Genomic DNA, 16,279 nt, shown 5'->3' with positions numbered 1-16,279 from the left:
AAACAAGGTCCCACAAAACACAGTGGGGAAATGGCTGCCCAAATATGATCCCCAATCAGAGACAACGAAAAAACAGCTGCCTCTGATTGGGAACCATACCAGGCCAACATAGACATAAAACAACCTAGATAACCCACCCTAGTCACACCCCGACCTAACCAACATAGAGAATGAAAAGGCTCTCTATGGTCAGGGCGTGACAGTGGGATACTGTATGTAATGGACAACATATGTGGCTGGCACTGTAAACGTTTGTTTTGTAGTTACTGCAGCTAGCTGATGCTACTTCATCATAGGGTCGCTGGTGGACTTACCATTAGGCAGAAGAGGCCATTTCCTTAGGCCTCACATTATCAAGGGGTCTGGGCATATAAAAAATACCTTGGCAAGAAAAAGTATGTGAACCCTTTGGAAATACCTGGATTTCTGCATAAATCGGTCATAAAAGTTGATCTGATCTTCAGCTAGGTCACAACAATAGACAAACACAGTCTGCTTAAACTAATAACACACAAACAATTACCCGTTTTCATGTCTTTGTTGAACACACCGTGTAAACATTCACAGCGCAGGGTGGGGAAAGTATGTGAACCCTTGGATTTAATAACTGGTTGACCCTTTTGACAACAATAACCTCAACCAAATGTTTTCTGTAGTTGCAGATCAGATGGTCAGGAGGAATTTTGGACCATAGATCTTTACTAAACTGTTTCAGTTCAGCAATATTATTGGGATGTCTGATGTGAACTGCTCTCTTGAGGTCATGCCACAGCATCTCAATCGGGTTGAGGTCAGGACTCTGACTGGGCCACTCCAGAAGGCGTATTTTCTTCTGTTGAAGCCATTCTGTTGTTGATTTATTTCTGTGTTTTGGGTCATTGTCCTGTTGCATCACCCAACTTCTGTTGAGCTTCAATTGGTGGACAGATAGCCTGACATTCTCCTGCAAAAATGTCTTGTTAAACTTGTGAATTCATTTTTCCGGCGATGATAGCAAGCTGTCCAGGCCCTGAAGCAGCAAAACAACCCCAAACCATGATGCTCCCTCCACCATAGCTATGTTAGCATGTTACAGTTGGGATGAGGTTTTGATGTTGGTGTGCTGTGCCTTTTTTTCTCCACACATAGTGTTGTGTGTTCCTTCCAAACAACTTAACTGTAGTTTCATCTGTCCACAGAATATTTTGCCAGTAGCGCTGTGGAACATCCAGGTGCACTTTTGCAAACTTCAGACGTGCAGCAATGTTTTTTTTGGACCACAGTGGCTTCATCCGTGGTGTCCTCCCATGAGCACCATTCTTGTTTAGTGTTTTACGTATCGTAGACTCGTCAACAGAAATGTTAGCATGTTCCAGAGATTTCTGTAAGTCTTTAGCTGACACTCTAGGATTCTTCTTAACCTCATTGAGCATTCTGCGCTGTGATCTTTGCAGGACGGCCACTCCTAGGGAGAGTAACAACAGTGCTGAACTTTATCCATTTATAGACAATTTGTCTTACCGTGGACTGATGAACATCAAAGCTTTTAGAGATACTTTTGTAACCCTTTCCTGCTTTATGCAAGTCAACAATTCTTAATATTAGGTCTTATGAGATCTCTTTTGTTCGAGTCATGGTTCACATCACACAATGCTTCTTGTGAATAGCAAACTCAAATTTTGTCAGTGTTTTTTATAGGGCAAGGTGGCTCTAACCAACATCTCCAATCTCGTCTCGTTTATTGCACTCCAGGTTAGCTGACCTCTGACTCCAATTAGCTTTTGGAGAAGTCATTAGCCTAGGGGTTCACATACTTTTTCCTACCTTCACTGTGAATGTTTAAATTATGTATTCAATATAGACAAGAAAAATACAATAATTTGTGTTATTAGTTTAAGCACACTATGTTTGTCTATTGTTGTGACTTAGATGAAGATCAGATCAAATTTGATGACCAATTTATGCAGAAATCCAAGTAATTCCAAAGGGTTCACATAATTTTTCTTGCCATTGTAAAAAATGGTTTAATTCATTTTTTCCACGGGGCGCTGTTGGAAACCAAGGATGTAGAACGCGTTTCCCTATCGCCCCTGAGTTAGTGACCAAATGTATATACACTGATCAAAAAAATAAAGGGAACACTATAACAACACATCCTAGATCTGAATGAAAGAAATAATCTTATTAAATACTTTTTTCTTTACATAGTTGAATGTGCTGACAACAAAATCACACAAAAATAATCAATGGAAATCCAATTTATCAACCCATGGAGGTCTGGATTTGGAGTCACACTCAAAATTAAAGTGGAAAACCACACTACAGGCTGATCCAACTTTGATGTAATGTCCTTAAAACAAGTCAAAATGAGGCTCAGTAGTGTGTGTGGCCTCCATGTGCCTGTATGACCTCCCTACAATGCCTGGGCATGCTCCTGATGAGGTGGCGGATGGTCTCCTGAGGGATCTCCTCCCAGACCTGGACAGTCTGTGGTGCAACGTGGCGTTGGTGGATGGAGCGAGACATGATGTCCCAGATGTGCTCAATTGGATTCAGGTCTAGGGAACGGGCGGGCCAGTCCATAGCATCAATGCCTTCCCCTTACAGGAACTGCTGACACACTCCAGCCACATGAGGTCTAGCATTGTCTTACATTAGGAGGAACCCAGGGCCAACCGCACCAGCATATGGTCTCACAAGGGGTCTGAGGATCTCATCTCGGTACCTAATGGCAGTCAGGCTACCTCTGGCGAGCACATGGAGGGCTGTGCGGCCCCCCAAAGAAATGCCACCCCACACCATGACTGACCCACCGCCAAACCGGTCATGCTGGAGGATGTTGCAGGCAGCAGAACGTTCTCCACGGCGTCTCCAGACTCTGTCACGTCTGTCACGTGCTCAGTGTGAACCTGCTTTCATCTGTGAAGAGCACAGGGCGCCAGTGGCGAATTTGCCAATCTTGGTGTTCTCTGGCAAATGCAAAACGTCCTGCACGGTGTTGGGCTGTAAGCACAACCCCCACCTGTGGACGTCGGGCCCTCATACCACACTCATGGAGTCTGTTTCTGACCGTTTGAGCAGACACATGCACATTTGTGGCCTGCTGGAGGTCATTTTGCAGGGCTCTGGCAGTGCTCCTCCTGCTCCTCCTTGCACAAAGGCGGAGGTAGCGGTCCTGCTGCTGGGTTGTTTCCCTCCTCCACGTCTCCTGATGTACTGGCCTGTCTCCTGGTAGTGCCTCCATGCTCTGGACACTACACTGACAGACACAGCAAACCTTCTTGCCACAGCTCGCATTGATGTGCCATCCTGGATGAGCTGCACTACCTGAGCCACTTGTGTGGGTTGTAAACTCCGTCTCATGCTACCACTAGAGTGCTAGCACCGCCAGCATTCAAAAGTGACCAAAACATCAGCCAGGAAGCATAGGAACTGAGAAGTGGTCTGTGGTCACCACCTGCAGAACCACTTCTTTATTGGGGGTGTCTTGCTTATTGCTTATAATTTCCACCTGTTGTCTATTCCATTTGCACAACAGCATGTGAAATTTATTGTCAATCAGTGTTGCTTCCTAAGTGGACAGTTTGATTTCACAGAAGTGTGATTGACTTGGAGTTACATTGTGTTGTTTAAGTGTTCCCTTTATTATTTTGAGCAGTATATTTAACCTTCCAAAATGGTATATATTTATGTTTGGTCAGGCGTCTGAAGAGGCTTCTAAACAATTCAGATCAAGTCTGAGAAATGTAAGTTTGTGATGTCGTCTACCTGGCCAAAAACGGAATCTGCAAGAGCAGGCCGCAGCAGATTCCGTTTTTGCCCTCTCCTGATTCACCCCCGCCACCGGATGCTGTGGCTAATGTCGGCCCCATGGGAACACTGATTGTGGAGCTGCTACAATCCTTGATGGGCACCCTCAAAACCGATATTTTCGGTAAAATTGACTCTCTACCAATTTCTGGTCAGAGATATCAATTGTCAAAGACAAGCTTAAAAAAATCTATTGAGAGTATACAGAATAAGCTCAATGCACACGGAGCAGCCTTGAGACCTGGAGCACAGTGCTACAGACCACAGCTCTCGCATTAGCGAGCTAGAGGCTAACATTGGCTCAAGAAACAACTACCTCAATAATAGATGCCAAGATATGGAAAGTAGAATGCAGAGGGAACAACATTCGTCTTCTGGAAATACCGGAGGGAGTGGAGGGCCCAAGACTGACAGAGTTCATGGCCCAGCTGCTTCAGGAGCTGCTCGGCCTGGAGGAGAAGCCGTTGCTAGACCGGGCCCACCGCACTCTGCGTAGCCGACCCCGGGATGGAGAACCCCTTGACCATTTGTCATCAGGGTGCATTTCTTTCACGTCCGCAATGACATACTGAGGAGATCAGGAGAAGCATCTCCTCTCCTCTACAAGGGTAAAAGAGTCTCGATATTTGCGGACTACACCATGGCTGTGGCTAAGAAGCGGGCTAGCTTCGGAGCTGTGAAGCGCCAGCTATGCGTCTACCCTGCGGTTCTGAGACTGACTTTATCGGACGGCTCCATGCACAGATTCGAGGACCCGGCTCTAGCCACAGATTTCATCAACAAGAACGTGAAAGCGGCTGTTGTACCGCATGGTGTGGAACAAATGGTTGGTTAGCTGGTCTTGTTAGCAGGCTAGTTAGCAGGCTGGCAGACTGGTTGGCTAGCGAAGCCAACTTTGCTGGGTTCATTGACCCTTGAATGTCATTATTTTTTTAATTTTCATTTCCAACCCATGTTGGTGAGTATACAGTTGACTCCCAACTATAATGTGATGCAGTGCAGATATGTATATATATATATATATATATATATATTCTTTATTCCACTCACATTGTTGATTTTTATTTGTATCATTACTATTTTATTTTGATCTAAGGCGCCTCTAATGTCAACATCTGTCTGTTTTCATGGTTCAGTCGCAGTTTTACCACTTTTATTGGTCTTAAACCTCTCTTAACTGAGGTTAGGTTTCCTTAGACTCTACTGGGGACCAATATGTGCATGTTTGGTTTACTCTGGTTAAATGGTCACACATCTCAGGTAGCACAGAGTAAGCGTTATCATGCTTTGCTCGAAACTTTTTTGTATTTAGGGTTTTGCTTACATCTCAGTTGAGGAGATGCTTCGGCAAGGGAGGGTGTGAGGGAAGGGGTTTTCCCCTCTTTATTTGTATATAGTTATATGTTTTTTGCACTTCGTCGCTTGTCTTTGTTTTTTAAATCTGTGCTATTAGGGTCAACTAAGATCTTTAGTTTACATTGTACCTTGTCCTTAACACATCCTCTCTCTCTTAAGACATGACTCAGCCTAGTGTAGCCCATCCAGCTGGAGGGAAAGGTTTGAATTTTCTTACTTGGAATTGCAGGGGCATCAAGAACCCAGTTAGTAGTAGTAGTAAGGTACTACACCACCTTCATCAATTGAAAGCTCACATCATCTTTCTCCAAGAAACTCATCTGAAGGTATCACAACACTCAAGTCTTAGGTGCAGATGGGTAGGTCAGATGTTCCATTCCTCAATTCAGAGTAAGGCAAGAGGGGTGGCTATTGTACTTCACAGATGTTCTAATGTGATCACAGATCCCCATGGTAGATACATCATTTTCAGTGGTAGGCTGGTTTTCTCTCCACTCCCTGATATGTCCTCCCATATGTTGATCTTAGGTGGTGACTTTAACTGTTGGTTAGATCCACATTTGGATCGATCCTCCACTAAACCTACTACCTTGTCAACCTCAGCTAGAGTTGTCCGAACCTTTGTCTGAATTCGCAGTTTCAGACCCTTGGAGAATGTTTAACCCATCTGGAAAAGCATCCTCTTTTTTGTCATCGGTTCACCACACTTTTAAACGCGTAGACTACTTCCTTGTAGATGACAGACTTCTCTATTCCATATCTTCATGTTCATATAATCCAATTGTTGTATCTGACCACGCCCCTGTTACTATGGAAGTGGTCTTTCAAACCGTTGACAACCTGTGACCGCCTTGGCGGCTAAATACTCAACTGCTCTGTAATGAACACTTTTGTCCATTTTGTTGTGGGTCAAATCGGCTTTTTCATGAGTACAAATAGAACCCCAAACATCTATGCGTCTACTCTCTGGGAAACTTTGAAAGCTTATATCAGAGGTTAAATTATTTCCTACACCGCACATGAGAGCAAACTGAAAAAAGATAGCATGTTAACATAGCCTGTATTGCCTAATTAGATGACATCTCCAGATATTTATAAGGAGCGTTTGACTTTGCAAGCAGAATTTGACACACTATTAACAGACCAGGTTGCTGAACTGCTTGTCAAGTCTAGGAGCACTTACTACGAACATATAGCGTTTCAGGTAAGACCCAAGTGCAGACTGTGTTGATGTACCAATGTTTATTACAGCAACAGGGGCAGGCAAACGACAGGTCAAGGCAGGCAGGGGTCAATAATCCAGAGTAGTGGGGCAAAGGTACAGGACGGCAGGCAGGCTCAGGGTCAAGTCAGGCAGAGGTTGGTAATCCAGAGTAGGGGCAACGGTACAGGACAGCAGGCAGGCTCAGGGGCAGGCAGAGTGGTCAGGCAGGCGGGCTCAGAGTCTGGACAGGCAAGGGTCAAAATCAGGAGGGCGAGAAAAAGAGTGGGGAAAAGTAGGAGATGAGAAAAACACTGGTTGACTTGACAAACTGGCAACAAACAAACAGAGAACACAGGTATAAATACACAGGGGATGATGGGGAAGATGGGCGACACCTGGAGGGGGGTGGAGACAATCACAAGGACAGGTGAAACAGATCAGGGTGTGACAGAACACGGAGATAAAGCCAGTAAATGATTAGCTCACAAGTTACGTCAACTATCATCATCACACCAGATTCCTAAAATTCGTACATCGTCTGGGATATCATTAGACCCTAGGGGGATCAATGAGGAGTTCAAGAGATTTTACCAGTCTTTATATACTTCTGAAAGTAAAGCGGATATATTGGAATTGGATAATTTCTTCCAAAAGCTTCTCTCCCCTATTCTAATTGAAATGTACTATGAGGCATTTGTAAATGGTGCTCTCCCACAGACTCTCACTCAGGCAACCATTTGTTTTATTCTTTAAAAAAAACAAAGACCCTCGTGACTGTGTATCATACCATCCAATTAGCCTGCTAAATGTCGACTATAATATTCCAGCCAAACTTCTGGAAACGTGTCTGGAAACAGTCCTCCCATCAATTATCAAACAGGATTTATTAAAAATAGACACTCATTCTTCAATCTTCGATGATCATTTAATAGTATATATAATCCCTCTGTCACCAATGCCTTTGAAGCCATTATATCCCTGGATGCGGAGAAAGCGTTTGACCGGGTGTAATGGAAATACCTTTTTTACACTCTAAATAAATGTGGCTTTGGATCCAAATTCATTACTTGGATAAGACTTCTGTACTCATCCCCTCAAGCCTCTGTCAGGACTAATAACACTCAATCAGGTTGCTTCCCTTTGCACTGATCGACACGCCAGGGTTGCCCTTTATGTCCCTTACTGTTTGCCCTCGCCATAAAACCCCTTGCAATAGCACTTCGCTCCAACCCCCTCATCAAATGTATAGTCAGATACGGACACCAACACAAACTGTCTTTATATGCAGAGGATTTATTATTATACACATCCAACCTTTCTGTTTCTGTTCCTGCTGCCCTTGCCACTTTCACATCTTTCAGTCACACATCCTTCAGTATAAACTGAATCTCAGTAAAAGCAAATTGATGCCGCTTAATGTGGCTGCAAAAAAAATCCCTTTACATAACTTGCCATTTAAAATTGCTCAGAGTAGTTTTATTTATCACAATCAGATTTGAAAACCTTTTTCAGGCCAACTTTGCTCCTCTTTTAACTCGTACTAAGGACGATTTGGAATGCTGGTCTTTTCTACACCTCTCCTTACAATGCTAGACTTCATGTGGCTGGAGTGTGTCAGCAGTTCCTGCAAGACTAAGGCATTGATGCTATGGACTGGCCCGCCCGTTCCCCAGACCTGAATCCAATTGAGCACATCTGGGACATCATGTCTCGCTCCATCCACCAACGCCACGTTGCACCACAGACTGTCCAGGAGTTGGCGGATGCTTTAGTCCAGGTCTGGGAGGAGATCCCTCAAGAGACCATCCGCCACCTCATCAGGAGCATGCCCAGGCGTTGTAGGGAGGTCATACAGGCACGTGGAGGCCACACACACTACTGAGCCTCATTTTGACTTGTTTTAAGGACATTACATCAAAGTTAGATCAGCCTGTAGTGTGGTTTTCCACTTTAATTTTGAGTGTGACTCCAAATCCAGACCTCCATGGGTTGATAAATTGGATTTCCATTGATTATTTTTGTGTGATTTTGTTGTCAGCACATTCAACTATGTAAAGAAAAAAGTATTTAATCAGGTTATTTCTTTCATTCAGATCTAGGATGTGTTGTTTAAGTGTTCCCTTTATTTTTTTGAGCAGTATATTTCTATCAGTGTCTACTGTTTTTTCTTCCCAATACGTTTTTCAAAAAGATCGACCGGCCTAATTCTACCTTTTATATGGTACAAAAAGATCGACCGGCCTAATTCTACCTTTTATATGGTACAAAAAGATTGACCGGCCTAATTCTACCTTTTATATGGTACAAAAAGATCGACCGGCCTAATTCTACCTTTTATATGGTACAAAAAGATCGACCGGCCTAATTCTACCTTTTATATGGTACAAAAAGATCGACCGGCCTAATTCTACCTTTTATATGGTACAAAAAGATCGACCGGCCTAATTCTACCTTTTATATGGTACAAAAAGCCCCATAGGATACGAACACAGCTTTTGCAGAGGCCCAAACATCATCTATACCGACATCTTCCCTCGCCCACTCCTCCGTTACGGTCCCTTACTCCTCCTTCACCAAAAATAAATGTCAAAACAACATTGAGTATCTGGAATCAATTTAGACGTGACTTTGGGTTTCAGACAACCTCTTCTTTGGCTCCGGTAGCCTCAAACCCAGCTTTTCCCCCATCTATGGTTGATGGTGCTTTCTCAACATGGTCTAGTCTCGGTATTAAAAGATTTATATTAACAATACATTTAGTACGTTTGAACAATTATCAGCTTAATTTGGTCTCCCCAGACATAATTTCTTTAGATTCTTACAAATCCGGATTTACGTCCACAGCATAGATATCCGATTCCCCATCCTTCCTGGTGAAACCCAGTTTGACACATTTCTTATCCCACTTCCTACTCTGAAAGGCACCTTGTCAATAATCTAGAGTCAAATTTGCTCACTACAAACCACCTCATTAAACAATATTAAATCCTCATGGAAGGAAGAACTGGGTGAGGAAATATCTGATGAACTATGGGAAGGGCCACTCAAAAGGGTACATACCATTTCTATTTGCGCTCGGCACGGACTCATTCAATGCAAACTCATTCATAGGGCTCACTGGATCAAAGCAAGATTATCCAAAATGTACATGGATGTGAACCCTAAATGTGTACGATGTAACCAGTCTCCTGCTAATTATGTACACGTTTCGGTGTTGCCCATCTCTTGTTGGTTTCTGGAAAGACATCTTTAACACACTCTCAGAATTAAGCAGCACATAGATCGAACCAGACCCTTTTATTGAATTATTTGGGGTTTCCTTATCCACAATACAACTGACCAAAATGAATACCGGTGTAATTGCCTTTGTCACTTTGTTAACGAGACGATTCATTTTACATAGATAGAAATCCTCTACACCCCCTTCTCATGCTCTTTGGATTAAATCCGTTTTGAATTGCATAAAGTTGGAAAAATTTAAACACACGCTCAATGTGGGCTCCCTTCTTTTCTTATGTTAAACGACTACATTTCCCTGCAGTTCCTGAGTGATGTTTATTTATATTTATATATCGGTGATGTAAGAGGCCTGGTATGTGTATACACGGCATCTCAGATGTTAAGGAGGACTGTATTATCTGTGCTAGTTGACCTGTAACAACTGTATCAAAATATATATATAATTTGTCTTTGTTTTTTTGGTGTTATATTTCTGCCTCACGCTTTGTTTTGCTGTATTGTTGTCTTTGATGTATTGTTTTATATTACTACCAAATAACTTACAAGTGCAATTATTTTTTAAATGCTGGTGTTGAAAACCCAATAAACAAAGTAAAATAATATATATTTTTTTTCTTCCGCTTGAGGCTCCCTCTTGAGGCATAATAAAGAAATAATAAAAAAATCCCCATCAAAATGTGTGTTTAAGCTAGAGATATCATTGTTTTGCATGGGCTGCGTCTCAATCCACCGCATCCACCGATGTCGGCCTTCCGCATCTGTGTTGGAAGGTGGCCGAGCTACAGCAGTGTTTGTCAGACCAGGAGACATCCCGAAAATCTGTCTTCTCACGAAAACATCTGTAGTGTCCAAACGGTTTGGGATACACACTAATATGACCCTATATGGAAAGATGAGACTCTCCATTTTGCTCTATGAAAAATGAATGGAAGTGAATAGGGCATTTCCACATAAAAGGCATACGGGGAATTCCACTATAAATTATTATACTTTTTTCCTGAGTTTTCTTATATCATATATCTCTCACATACTTCCTTTTTATTTTATTTTTGACTATCTGTTTTTCCATGTATGATTCTCTTATTAAATGCATGTCTATCTGCTAGTAGCAGTAAGGCCAAATTCAATGTTTCTTCAAATAATATTTTGAAATGTATATTGTTTATACCGACAGGGGTGCTAACATTCAAAATCAAATAGCCAATTGATCCTTGGTATGACCATCTTGAAACAATTCCATATGTTAGCTAAGGAGAAACAGCCCCGGGCCCTTAGACTAGCGGCAGGCACGTGCACAGATAGGGCTCTACCTCTACCTAGGGGCAGGCACGTGCACAGACTCCAGTCTTGCCCTTCCAGACTCCAAAGTGCCCTTTTGGGTGGTGGTATAATTTTCCCCCTAAATGATACTTTTTTGTATACATTTGTATTCATAGTTGTTCAGAGCCCACTGCCCTGTACGGGGCTCACGCACGACCGGTTGCGCCTTTTCCCCCCAGTCTGCCCTGTATGGAGATTGCGCGCGCCCGGTATCCAAACATGCATGGCTTGAGAGATGTGCTTACCGGTTGAGTCTGTGTAGCTACCTAGTTTAAAAATACACAGTACTGCCACAGCAGCATATCATTTGATTAACACTTTGATAACACGTGAGTTAGCCTACATCATCATCAATATTTGATCTGGTTGGCTGATACACGGAGCAGAGAGAGGCAGAAAGACAGAGAGGTAAATCACAATCAGTAAAAGAAATCGAGCTAGCCAACAAGCAGATGTACATCAATCATCCACATCAATGATCAGCTGATAGCCCACCCTCTTTTCCCGATGCCAATCATGCCTTTAAGATAAAACAGTAGTTTATCAATCCCCCAGAGGGGAAATTTGATTGCACCAGCCAAAACATACATTACCAGTAAATACACCATAAAAACAGAACATAGACACGTTAGACATTAAAAGCATCATCATCAATATTTATTACAAAAAATGAAGTGTCCGTGTTAAAAAGCCTCATATCTTATGGTAAGAAGGCTCTGTGGAAGGTCATCACACTGTCTGCCATCACACTGTGATGCTCCAGGCAGGTACTATGGAGTGTTGGCTTCTAAACTTCTACGCTTTATGAGGATTCTCTTATCCAACATGGTCTCTAATTTGTCCTGGTTGGTGCCGATGCTAGATCCAGCCTTTTATGATGATTTTGTTTAGCCTGTTTGCTTCCTCCCAGGAAGATTACACTGTAAAGCAGGACACTAGCCACAGAATGGGTGCATTTCTGAGCAGACATCGAAGGATCTGAGCTTCCTTAAAAAGAATAACCTTTGCTGAGCCTTTTTAAAAACCATGGAGGTGTTCTCTTTCCAGTGAGGCATATCGTCAGTCACATTTAGCTCCAGGTGGTTTTGGCTGCCCCATGCCACAAATTAGGATATGTCATCTCTGTATAGGGAATCATCATCCTTCATGATGCAGCCTACAATGGCTGAATTGGCTGAAAACTTTATGTAGGTGACAGGTGGCTTGGGAGTGTCGGCAGTCTGCTGTGTAGAGAGAAGAGGAATGGTGACAAAACCGTCCCTTGTGGGGGACACCTGTGTTAGTGATGATGTTGTCTGAGACCAAGTGGTTCAGTAGTCTGACGACCCACTGCAGCCTGTCGGTGAGGTAGTCCATGACCCAGGTGATGGTGAAAGGATGTACCTGCAAGACCTGGAGTTGGCCGGGCTCGAACATGGGGCTGGATGCAGGCACTGTAACTAGCTTGCTTACAGTTTGTGATGATGAGTGAGTGTGTCGTTGTTCCATTCATGTTCAGTCTTGGAGAGAACACAGCCTTTGTACTTTGCTCCATTGATTTAGTTTTGATGAAATGGTGATTTTCCTGGACACTGTCGTATCTCACCAGAGGACAGTTATGGAGGATTTTCTCTTTAATGCATCTTTGAAAGCCCTGTCCGGCCATCCCTCTCCTGTTCCACTCCCCTCCTGTCCACGCAGCACTCCTCAGAGAGAGAGAGAGAGAGAGAAAGAGAGAGAGAAAGAGAGAGAGAGAGAGCGAGAGAGAGAGAGAGATCTCCTCAGAGACTTGGCATTCAAAGCTGCATGTGGGAAGTAGATGTGGAATATGCGGTAGAGATGGGATGAAAGATTCATGTTCAAGGGAGACTGTGGGATACTGTATGTAATGGACGACATATGTGGGTGGCACAGTAAATGTTTGTTTTTTATTTTTCTGCCGCTAGCTGATGCTAATTCATCATATGGTTTTACTCTAAAATCTCCCACTGGGTTAAAGTCTCCTCGCCATCAATCTGCTGCGTTGGCTAATGATGGACACTCCGCCAGTTGCCAATAGTCTTAGCTGTCTTCCATTCATTTTCAGTCTTGGAGAGTACACTGCCTTTGTACTCTGCTTACTGCCCCATTGATTTAGTTTCAATTCAATTGGGATTTTCCAGGACACTATCATATCTCACCAGAGGACAGTTATGGAGGACAGAGAGGGAGCGAGAGAGAGAATTGAGTCAAGGTGTTAAGATATGAATTGTTAACTATTTACAATCTTTGGTCATACGCTGGCATGTGCAGGTGAGGCTGGAGGTGAGGTCTTTGCCAGCGCCCCATTGATGGGCATAGCAGCGTTGATCAGTTCCTGGCACGCACAAACACACACTGCAGGATCTACAAGCTCTAGATAAGTGGAAAATCTGTTTGCTTTGAAGATCTTCTGGTCTTTGATGTTTTGCAATACACTGTGAATGCTAGCTACCATATTTATATTTTTCACAAAGAGTTGTTGATTATTTTTCAGGTCAGCAGGTCAGCGTGTGTGGAGTAAGATTGTGTTTTCATATTGGTCTCATCGCGACAACGTCCGTTGAGATCAAGTAAGATTTTCTGATCGCATTATCCAATCATTACGGTGAGTAAGATGATGTCGAGGATGAGTTGGATGAGATGTTTCATGTAACAAGCCTCAGCCATTAATTCTGAATTATATATTCCATTATGATATGCCAACCAATGGGATGGAGATGATATATTGCAGAAAGTGCCTGGGGTGATGGATGCTTGTACAATTTAACAACCAATCCAATGATGTGGAATAAGTGGAAGGCCCAATTGCATCTGATTAAAAACTGATTGGTGAAAAAAAACACTAATTTAATTAAAAGATTCGAAAAACATCCTTCCTAGATTTCATTATGATATCGGCCTCATTCTTAGACCATTGCTTTTTTTAAAGGGTTGTCTTTAAAGCAGTAGCCCGATGTGCATGTAGGGAGAGAAATTACTGTCCACTTGATCTACACTGAGTACTTTTTGAATCATCTACTTTCGGCTGATTAGCGTTATTCAGGTACTGTACCAATACCCCTAGCGCAGAGACCCCTAGAGGGCGGAATTCTTCCTGATGTCGTATTACCTCTAGTTGTCAACGCAGTCAGCCCAGCCGGTAATACACCCGAGTCTCCCATGGACTGGCTCATATACACTGCTCAAAAAAATAAAGGGAACACTTAAACAACACAATGTAACTCCAAGTCAATCACACTTCTGTGAAATCAAACTGTCCACTTAGGAAGCAACACTGATTGACAATAAATTTCACACGATGTTGTGCAAATGGAATAGACAACTGGTGGAAATTATAGGCAATTAGCAAGACACCCCCAATAAATGAGTGGTTTTGCAGGTGGTAACCACAGACCACTTCTCAGTTCCTATGCTTCCTGGCTGATGTTTTGGTCACTTTTGAATGCTGGCGGTGCTAGCACTCTAGTGGTAGCATGAGACGGAGTTTACAACCCACACAAGTGGCTCAGGTAGTGCAGCTCATCCAGGATGGCACATCAATGCGAGCTGTGGCAAGAAGGTTTGCTGTGTCTGTCAGTGTAGTGTCCAGAGCATGGAGGCGCTACCAGGAGACAGGCCAGTACATCAGGAGACGTGGAGGAGGCCGTAGGAGGGCAACAACCCAGCAGCAGGACCGCTACCTCCGCCTTTGTGCAAGGAGGAGCAGGAGAAGCACTTCCAGAGCCCTGCAAAATGACCTCCAGCAGGCCACAAATGTGCATGTGTCTGCTCAAACGGTCAGAAACAGACTCCATGAGGGTGGTATGAGGGCCCGACGTCCACAGGTGGGGGTTGTGCTTACAGCCCAACACCGTGCAGGACGTTTGGCATTTGCCAGAGAACACCAAGATTGGCAAATTCGCCACTGGCGCCCTGTGCTCTTCACAGATGAAAGCAAGTTCACACTGAGCACATGTGACAGACGTGACAGAGTCTGGAGACGCCGTGGAGAACATTCTGCTGCCTGCAACATCCTCCAGCATGACCGGTTTGGCGGTGGGTCAGTCATGGTGTGGGGTGGCATTTCTTTGGGGGGCCGCACAGCCCTCCATGTGCTCGCCAGAGGTAGCCTGACTGCCATTAGGTACCGAGATGAGATCCTCAGACCCCTTGTGAGACCATATGCTGGTGCGGTTGGCCCTGGGTTCCTCCTAATGCAAGACAATGCTAGACCTCATGTGGCTGGAGTGTGTCAGCAGTTCCTGCAAGAGGAAGGCATTGATGCTATGGACCGCCCGTTCCCCAGACCTGAATCCAATTGAGCACATCTGGGACATCATGTCTCGCTCCATCCACCAACGCCACGTTGCACCACAGACTGTCCAGGAGTTGGCGGATGCTTTAGTCCAGGTCTGGGAGGAGATCCCTCAGGAGACCATCTGCCACCTCATCAGGAGCATGCCCAGGCATTGTAGGGAGGTCATACAGGCACGTGGAGGCCACACACACTACTGAGCCTCATTTTGACTTGTTTTAAGGACATTACATCAAAGTTGGATCAGCCTGTAGTGTGGTTTTCCACTTTAATTTTGAGTGTGACTCCAAATCCAGACCTCCATGGGTTGATAAATTGGATTTCCATTGATTATTTTTGTGTGATTTTGTTGTCAGCACATTCAACTATGTAAAGAAAAAAGTATTTAATAAGATTATTTCTTTCATTCAGATCTAGGATGTGTTGTTTAAGTGTTCCCTTTATTTTTTTGAGCAGTATATAAAACAACCTCCATTCAGTCTGAAAAGGAGTCAAGCTCCTCCATAACTCGATTTAAGTGCTCAACGGTGGGAAAAAACCCCGGAAAATATGCAAACCTTTTCACCACCATGCTTGAGTGGCAAATGCTACTTCCTGATGTTGCGGTGCGCTTTCAGCCAGGAGTAAACAACAGACTCACGGGGTGTGCAACATCCGGAAATTATGTAATTAACAGCCAATGTTTACTTTTTAATGTGGGGCTATTACAGTCAATTGCAAATTAGTCTGACATAATGTATCTTACCTCACCACCACCAATGAGATGGGTGTGGTTGATGCATGTCGAATCGGAGCTTCTCAAAGTTAGGGGGCGTGGTCGACAGTGCGGACCTCATCTTTGCTCTCACATCCAACCTGGATCAATATTTGGTTTTAATGCAGACGAGAGCACTTGATAGTGCTTTCAAGACAACTGGGAATTCAAAAAAAAAATTGTGGTCAAATCAGGACGTCTGTGATCTTCAGGTCGGAAAGTCGGAGCTCTAGAAAGTGGCCAGAGTTCCCGAGTTTGATTTCCAAGTTGGATGACCGTTAAACATTTTTTTTTATCCCAGTTGGAGCTGGATTTTTCTTAG

At 43.7% G+C, this 16,279-nt stretch overlaps 1 protein-coding gene across 1 annotated transcript in view; it reads left to right on the top strand.

The window, feature by feature from the left end:
* The window catches only part of LOC106571949 (acid-sensing ion channel 1), an 88,319-nt gene that overhangs the window by 6,893 nt on the left and 65,147 nt on the right, over positions 1–16,279 (top strand). The window lies entirely within an intron of this gene.

Source organism: Salmo salar, chromosome ssa15 (genome assembly GCF_905237065.1).
Source record: "Salmo salar chromosome ssa15, Ssal_v3.1, whole genome shotgun sequence".
Classification (NCBI taxonomy): domain Eukaryota; kingdom Metazoa; phylum Chordata; class Actinopteri; order Salmoniformes; family Salmonidae; genus Salmo; species Salmo salar.
The sequence above is the reverse complement of the archived record's forward strand: the minus strand, read 5'-3'. Positions and strand labels throughout refer to the sequence as shown.